Source organism: Alligator sinensis, unplaced genomic scaffold (genome assembly GCF_000455745.1).
Source record: "Alligator sinensis unplaced genomic scaffold, ASM45574v1 scaffold65_3, whole genome shotgun sequence".
NCBI classification, from domain to species: domain Eukaryota; kingdom Metazoa; phylum Chordata; order Crocodylia; family Alligatoridae; genus Alligator; species Alligator sinensis.
Genome location: NW_005842203.1, coordinates 73,191 through 82,229, shown reverse-complemented (window position 1 = coordinate 82,229; position 9,039 = coordinate 73,191).

Genomic DNA, 9,039 nt, shown 5'->3' with positions numbered 1-9,039 from the left:
ACCCCCTGGCATTGGGGTATAAAATGGGCAGCCTTCCGCATTTACTATCAGTTTATTATTCCAGCAAAGTCATGGCAGATGAGACTGGGTGGACTGCCCCATAGAGATAGGTGGGCAGAATGAGGTTGAGACTCAGCCCTGAATGTGCCCCTGCCACACTTATTAACAGATAATGTTAACCTCCTCCAGAGGTTTACAAATTGACTTTTTTATCATTTGCTCCAGAAACTTCCCAAGTACTTAAAGTCAGGCTGACTGGTCTATAATACTGGTTAACTAAATATTTGTATTGTAATCAGGAATGGATTTGATGGGTTCTAGCTGCAGATTAAAAAAAAAGTTTGCCAGTTTAGAGAACATTTAAAGTGAGCAAGAGCCACAGAAAACCAAGTCATGATGACTGACAACAACAGAATGGAGGAGAAAAGATCATTAAACAAAATGAAGAATGGGAAAGCAACAGGACCTGATGATACACCAGTGGAAGTTTGGAAAGTCTTGGGGGCAGAAGGAATTGATATACTATGGAAGCTGTTTAAAGTGATATTTGCAATGGAGAAGATGGCAAATGAATGGAGAGGAAGTGTGTTGGTGCCAATATTCAAGCAGAAAGGGGATATGCAGGATTGTGGCAATGATCAGGGAGTCAAATTGATGTCTCATACTTTGAAAGCATGGAAAAGAGTCGTGGAGAATCAGTTAAGGACTGAGATGGTCATTGGAGAAGGCCAGTAAGAATTCATGCTGGGAGAAAGTACCATGGATCCGGTTTTTGCAATAAGACAGATTATGAAGAAATACAGGGAAGGTGACAAAGATCTTCATTTCATTTTTATTGACTTGGAGAAAGTCTGATGACTAGAAAATGCTATTTAGATGTTTGCTTCTGGGAACTGGCTTGTAGGCAAACTAGATATGCATTAGAACAATGGTCCAGGATAATAACAAGGGTTAATTGATTTCTAAAAAAACTGTTTGTGACTCAAAGCCCACCGTGTCTGACACAGACAAGCAGAGACACAGGCTGGGAAACTTAAGACATGTACCACACTATTCCATAACATGAGATAAGGGACTCTGCTACACTGGCCAGGTCACAGTGCTGGCCAGGTCACAGTGCTCAGCTGCATAGCCCTTGGGATCTCCAGTTTTGGGAAACAGACCAAATTAAGAGAAGACCAAGTTACGAACCAAATTAGGATGTGTGCATGTGATGGGTTTGTGAAACAAAGGAATATGTTGACAGGACAGAACATAAACAGTATGACAACCATAGGGAAACCAACCAGCAATGCCCAGAGATGCAGAGTCATTAGAAGAGAGAGAAAAATAAAAAAGAGGGATTTTGGAGCAGCAAAGGGTCCCTAAGAGGGGAACCCAAGGCTACCATGGACAGAAGGCACACCACCAGCCCATCTCACCCAGCCCGTTTCAACCCCCTCAACCTCTAGGCTGCTGACATCTACATTCAAGAAAACCTCAGAGTGAAGCTCATATACTGATCTTGACTCTGTGAACCCTGGGTCTGGTAGATATAGAATTGTTTGCATTCTTTTTATCTGCTATCACTGTGTATCAATATAATTTCCCTATTATCAAATGGAGAATTCATGGTCAGTCTGAGGTTTTGGGTCCACAAGGTATCTGAGTCATAAATCCAGTGCCAACAAAGCCTACAATCATGTATCCAAGGAGGAAATATGGGAATGGCTGGGAGTTAAGGAGGCGCTGGAGAAATATGTCAGAACCATCAAGGACATGCATTGGAAATGTACAACAAAAGTGAGAAGCAGTTCAGGAAAAACAGAGTTTTGATGGGCATTCAGCAAGGGCCAGTTTTGAGCCTGTTCCTGTTTACAGTCATGATAGATGTGTTTGCTGAACAAATGAGAAGAAGACCACCCTAGAATATGATGTTTTCAGACAACATGATCATTTGCACTGAGAGTCTAGATGAAGAGCAAGCTAGATTGGACCAATGGAGAAAAGTGCTAGAGGGAAGAGGAATAAAGATTAGTCAATCCAAAATGGAATTTTTGCACTGCGATGTCTCTGAAGTATCTGATGTTGGAAATGTGATAATCAATAAAAAACATGTTAAAAAAGCTGACAAGTTAAAGTATCTGGGATCAACCATTCAGCAGAATGAAGAGTTAGACATAGAGCTGAATCATTGAATAACACCAGGGTGGAAAAACTGGAAATTGGCAACAACAATATTGTCAGAGAGTATCATGCGACAAAAGAGTATCAGTGAAGATGCAGGGGAAAGTTTACAAGACTTGTGTGCATCCAGCACTATTGTATGGAGCAGAGACATGACTCCTGAAGAAAGCTCAAGAAGCTCAAGGCTGAGTGTGACAGAGATGAGAATGCTCCGATGGATGTGTGGAGTAACAAAGATGGTAAAGTGAGGAATACTTATACCAGAGGATCCGTAAAGGTAGTTCAGGCATGTAAGAAAGTACAAGAGAGAGGACTGGTATGGTATGGGCATGGTCAAAGGAGTCCAGATGAATACATGGGAAAAGAAGTTACCAGAATGGCACTACCATGGAGAAGGGGAAGAGGAAGACTGAAGATGAGATGCAGAGGCACGGTGGAGAGGGACATGAGAGAGGAGGAGTTAGAAGAAGATATGTATGACTGAAGCCGGTGGAGAGCCAGAATCTGCAACAGCAACCCTGTTTAGACAGGACAAGTGAGAGAAGAAGAGAGCACTTGAATGCAAGGTTCTCATTGGGCTGAAATCTAGTTTCTAAGAATATTACGTATCTGTGGAACTTTTCTATTAAATGCGATCAAGAATTAAGATTACTCTTGTATAAGAATTTATTATGAGCTAGTTTTACTCTACAACCAGGTAGAATCTTTTTTACATGCCTTTCATTGACATATTTGACATTCTTTTTTAAATAGTAGCCTTCATGTGCCATAGTTACAAAAACACTTTCAATTTCACTATGAGATCTGTCCATTTGAATTTGGAGCTGAGCAAGGGAAAAAAGGAACAAATTAGCTCAAATTCTTGCTGTAAAGTGTTTCCTTAAAGAACTTGTTTACTGACAGACAAATTTTCATATAAACTGGATAAAAATGACATTAAATGACCAACCTTACTTACCCACAGGATTTTTTTTAATTTGGGGGTGGGGAGTATTTTGCCTAGAATTACCCTGAATACAAGCCCTGGAATGTACTATCCAAAACTGTATTCTATAAAAAGGCTTTTAATTGCCAAATCAGAGTCTGTCACATGAATTTGCCTGAAGCAAGAATGTCATCTATCATAGGCAGAAATTCACCACAGGTATCCCCCCTTAGAGAATATCCTTGGATCTCTCCCAAGCACTACTTCCTGTGTTAAGGATACAGGCTGAATTCTAATTAAGTATAGCCTACCTGCCAAGTTGGCTGCTTTTTTCGATATCTACATTTATTTTAATTATTCATGTCTTAAAATCACTTGAGAGTCTAACAAGAGCAATACTTGAAGTCTAGACTTGTTGAATAACAACTTTTATAAGAATGCAAGATCTAGTGAGAAAGACTATGCACATTACAGCTGCCTTCTACCTGGAAGGAGTGGGCAGCCATTAAAAAGCAGTGTAGCCCCAAACTTTAATTTACATTTTTTTTCTTTTTTTAACCAAAAAAGAACATTTTATTCAAAACACCTTTTTAATAAAAGGATGGATATCAGAGTTGTTGCAATTGGCCCTTAGCAAGAAACACAATGGAATCTGAAGTGTTACCTTCGTCAGTGGTAATTTTACACATATTCATGCAAAAGAAATATAAGGGAAATTTAAAATATGATTTTAGCTCTTCTTTTCTTTTACATTTGTCCCTTCATGGCTCCCATTAATATCAGTGACAGTGAAATACGAGAGTTCGGGGTGGGAGCTATAACCTTGAAAGATTATTGACAATGTGTTGGCTAATGAAAAAAGTGGAAATCTTTTAGTTTAAGCCCCCAAATCATAAAATTACAAACTTATCCCAGTATCCATCTTGCTACCTGCAACATATCCCCTGTATAGAAACAAAGAAGGGAGGAGTAGGAGGGTGTTATACAGGCAAGCAGCAGATCCTCTTGGATTTCCTGAGTTCTGTAGTTTCCCCTCCGGTCCGTTACACATACTTATATGCCACAATGGGTATATATAAATTTATTTGTCTTAATAAGTCTTTGGAACAGGAGTGAACAGATTCCTCCCTGCCACTGGAGGGGGTTAATTATCTGGGATATATGTCTTGGTGAAAATTACAGTTTTGGGAAGGAACAATTTCTTATCTTCTTCCTTCACCATTTTGGAGTGTTGCTTACAATCATCCTGTTTTCTATCCACCCTACTTATAATCTTCTTTGACAAGGCTGCTTGTTTTTACAACTCATCTAAGGAACTTTAAAAAATACCTATTGTAATGCAATAAATTGCATTATAATATATATAATATATTTGGTTACATCAGTCACTACTATTAACATTCTTAAGCTAAAAATATAATATACTGTGTTGGGGTTATTTATTTTAAAGCCTTGTTATATAATGTTTCCTGCCAGGTGCTCCGTTCTGGTTTATTTAATTTAAGATCACTACTGTTGTAGCTGGACATATTAATTGCTTTCTTTACTTTGCTGACCATGTTGGTTGTAAAGTCAGGAGAGATTTACTTTGTGGTCACTCAAAATCAGGCTTTAGAGCCTTCTGTTTTAGCTACACTACAGCTGACTTTGGCAACAAGAAGAAACATTGCTTTACATCAACTGAACTTTTTTCCTCCTTTTCAACTGTCTTATTTGTGTGCATGTGAATGAGAGAGTGGTATTTTAGGCAGGGATTGAACCCCATACCAGGAACTAACTCAGTTTATCCTCAAGAGGTCCAGGTATGTATTTAGATTAGTCATTCTCAACCAGGGTGCCAGAGCACCTTGGGGTGTTCTGAGATACTTTGAGGAGTGCAGAAGAAAATGTGAGGAAATAAGCAATTAAGGGCAGAATCAGGCTCCAAGTGTGAGGAAATAAGCAAATAAGGGCAGGCTCAGGGTCTCCCTGCCTGGTACTCTGTCACCCCTACTTCCTAGCCCCTCCACAAGGAGGTAAGTACCATACTAAATAAGATTTTGAAATGGGGTGCTGCTCAATTCACAAAAGTTATGGAGGGGTGCCCTGAATCTAATGAAGGGTGCCTTCAGTCTTAAAAGGTTGACAACCACTGCTTTACATGATAGAGGTGAGTCTTTAGAAGATATTTACATATTTTAGAAAATATATAGGTAAGACTAGAGCCAATCCCATTACATGAGGTGTACACTGGCATTGGTATCCTGTATCATGCATGTCTGGCTATGATCAGCATATTTTTCACTACATATATCAGTTCTTCTATTTACCATTTATTCTTAGAACAATACTTCCTTTTCTAGGAGGGTGGTGCTAGTAATACTATCATAATTTGCAAGTGAACACAACATGTTATAAAACTGTTCAATCTTTCAAAATATTGGTTATGTATCTGGGGAAAATACCATGTTCAAGAACACTTTCTGGAAGAATAAATAAATGTAGAAACAATATATGTCTAATAAAAGGCACTGTGTAAGCACTAGTCCTCTGCTAGGGCACGTGGACTCTACACTTACTGTTAATAGGCACCATCTGAATAAAAAATGCTGAAATTACTACTTAGTTTGTAAAGTAGTATAAGTATATTACTACATCAAAGTGAGACATTTCAGTAGGCAAGTAATGACCGTACTAACCTTTACTGCATTATGTTACAAAATGTTTGCTTCTAAACTTGATTTTTCTTAGCAAATATCTGGGCCAATTGATTTTAAATCACTCATAATACTAAAAAATACTCTGGACATTCTGTTTATCAGCACTATGGGTTTTACTTGTGTAAGTGAAAATTGAGCCTAAAACTGAGCAAAAATTCAGCAAAAACTAGCATTTGAAAGCATACAAAGTACATTCTCAAATACCGAAGGTGAAAATTAAATCCAGCAAAAGTCAGAGATAAAGATGTCTTTATCTTTAGTGCCTCCTCTTCTACAAAGACATTTCATTGTTCCTAGGTGTTTTCAAAGAAACAGTAATCTTGCATCCCTCTGCTTTGAAACTGAGAATCAGAGAAATGATTTGTACATGCTCCAGTGAATTCAGGTTTCTGGACTCATAGCCAGCAATGATCAGCTTTAAATCTAGTTGGCTTAATAGTATCAATAAGTACTACAAAAAGCCACTATGGATACAATACAGCAGGAGCAATGCACCTAAAACAGTCTTTGCAAACTTTATTTGAGCTTTGAATAACTGTTTGATTTGACAATATTCCTAGCTGCTTAAGTAGCTGTTCTCAAGCATTTTTGCAAATAGTCTTTCTATTGGGATAAACATTTAAGGAGTATCTGGTCTTCTCTGAACAAATACTTTTATATTTGCACATGAACAAGCTTACATACACACAAAGGTATTCCCTGTTATTTATTCATGACTCACTATTTGTCATTTGTGACTGGCTATTCACCATCCATGATTCTACTTGAAAAGCTTCAGCTGCCCATGTAGCAGAAATGATGTCACATGACTTAACATGACTAATTATACTTTCAATTGCAAATAAGGTTTAGCTAAAGTGAACAATTCAAGAATTACCCATAAGGGGAAAACTGTGTCCAAAATATCCCAGCATATTAATAGAAATCAGGACTAGTTTGTGAATTGCAGGTGAACAGAAAAAGAACTACTGTATTTATCTGAATCCAAGATGATATTTTTTTCCCCCAAGCAACATGAGGGGGGAAAGAAGCCTCATCTTAGAGTCAAGGATGTCCCAATGTAGGCAATGGCTCAGCTCTGGCTTTGGTCCCAGACCTGGGGCTGAACCACAACCACAGGCTGGGGGGAGGGGATCATAGCAGAGGAGCTCATGTAGTTGGGGAGAGAGCACACAGTAGAGGTGCAGGGCTCATGGGGAAAACTGAAGAGTAAATCGAGGGTGGGGGGGAGGGGAGGAGGCCTGAGAAAGATCTGTAGTGTGTGACTTGGGAACAGCACAAGGGAGATGACACAGCTTGACCTTCCCAAACAATCCCTTCCCCTCTCCCCCACCCTAGACCCATTACTTACCTCCATCTCTGACTCTAGTGTTGTCTCTAGCTCTGCCTCTGACCCTGCTAGGCCCAGAGCTGCTACGATTGACTGTGTTGGACCCAGAGCAAAACCACTGCAGAAGGGAGTGGCAGGATTATGAAGGCAGTGGGGAGGAGGGGCAAGTGGTGAGAGCAGTTAGCCAAGAAGGGGTAAGGTATAAACTTTGGGGGGCCAGAGCATGAGGGGGAAAGTGGAGCATGTAGCAGAAGGACAGGTGGCAGTGGGACAGGCATGGAGAAGCAAGGGGCAAGGGCCTTTCCCCTTGCCCCTCACTTCTGCTTTCTTTACCACAGCAGTGAGGGGGAAGAATTTAAGGTGACCATACAGTAATTAGATTCTATACATGGAAAATTATAACAAATTTATAAATGTTCCATGTATAGAATCTAATTGTTGTAGGGTCACCTTAAATTCTTCCCCACACTGGGAATTCATCTTCTTAAATTCAAAGTTGTCTTGAATTCAGGAAAATATAGTACATTGGATAGATAAATTTGCAATTTGCAATTAATAAGTTGACCAACTTTAGTAGAGGCAGAATATAAAAGTTATGGGGCAAAGAAGATTATTCTTTCTTTAATTAAAAGCCAGATAGAGGGTGCCCTGTGTATACTTATACAAGAATGGAAGGTCACAAGGAGTTTTCCTTCATATTTGTTCTCTTTCCCAAGATTCAAACAGAGCTTAGGGGTCTGCTATTTGCTATTACTTCAGAGCTACAAACCACCACAAAAGACCTAAGAAGGAGGCAAAGGAATTAACCAGTTTTAAAGAGAGTATATACTGAACCTTCCACAAAAGGAAGGCACAGCAAACTTATTTCCTCAGCCCTGGGAAGCTGTTGGAAGTAAATTAGGAAATAAGATGGTCAAATATAACTCTAACCCATTTCTGTAGAACATACTATCAAACACAGTATGCATTTGGAAGATATTTTTCAAAGACACAAACTGGAAATGGATCATAGAATCATAGACAATTAGGGTTGAAAGGTACCTCAGGAGGTCATTTAGTCCAACCCCCTGCTCAAAGCAGGACCATACCCAACTAGATCATCCAAGCCAGAGGTGGTTAGGTCAAGGGATGTTATTGTCATGGGTGACCTAAACTACCCAGACATTTGCTGGGAGGAGCAGACAGCCAGGTCTAACCGCTCGCGTAGGTTCCTGGCTGTATTACAGGACCTTCACCTTAACCAGGAAGTGCACAGCTCCACTACGGGTAACACCTTGCTGGACCTGGTCCTGGCCATGGGGGATGACCTGGTGAAGGGACTGCAGGTCCTTGACCACCTGGGCAATAGCAATCATCACCTGCTGGATTTTATTATCCAACGCAGGGCATCAAGGGCTCACACCAAGGCTAAAGCCCTTGACTTCAGAAGGGCCAACTTCAGTGAGCTTAGGAGACTAGTGGGGGAGGCACTGAGGGCCCAGAAGGTAGAGGAGATGGGAGTCCACGAGGGATGGTCATACCTTAAGGGGGCAATCCTCCAGGCCCAAAGGTTAACAGTCCCTGAGAGAAGCAAGGTGGGTAAGAGTGCTCAGAAACCCCCTTGGCTGAGCAAGGGCATTCAGGAATTCCTGAGGAATAAAAGCGGGGTGTACAACCAGTGGAAGGGAGGAACTATCACCAAGGACGAGTACTCCTCCTCGGCCAATGAGTGTAGGAGGGCTATTAGGAAGGCCAAGGCAGAGATGGAACTCAGGCTAGCATCCAGGATTAAGGACAACAAAACATCCTTTTTCAAGTACATTGGGAGCAAGAAGAGGGCACCAGGCAATGTAGGGCCCCTGCAAGACCCAAATGGTAATCTGGTGGCCACACCAGACAAGAAAGCTGATATTTTTAACAGTTTCTTTGCCTCTGTTTTC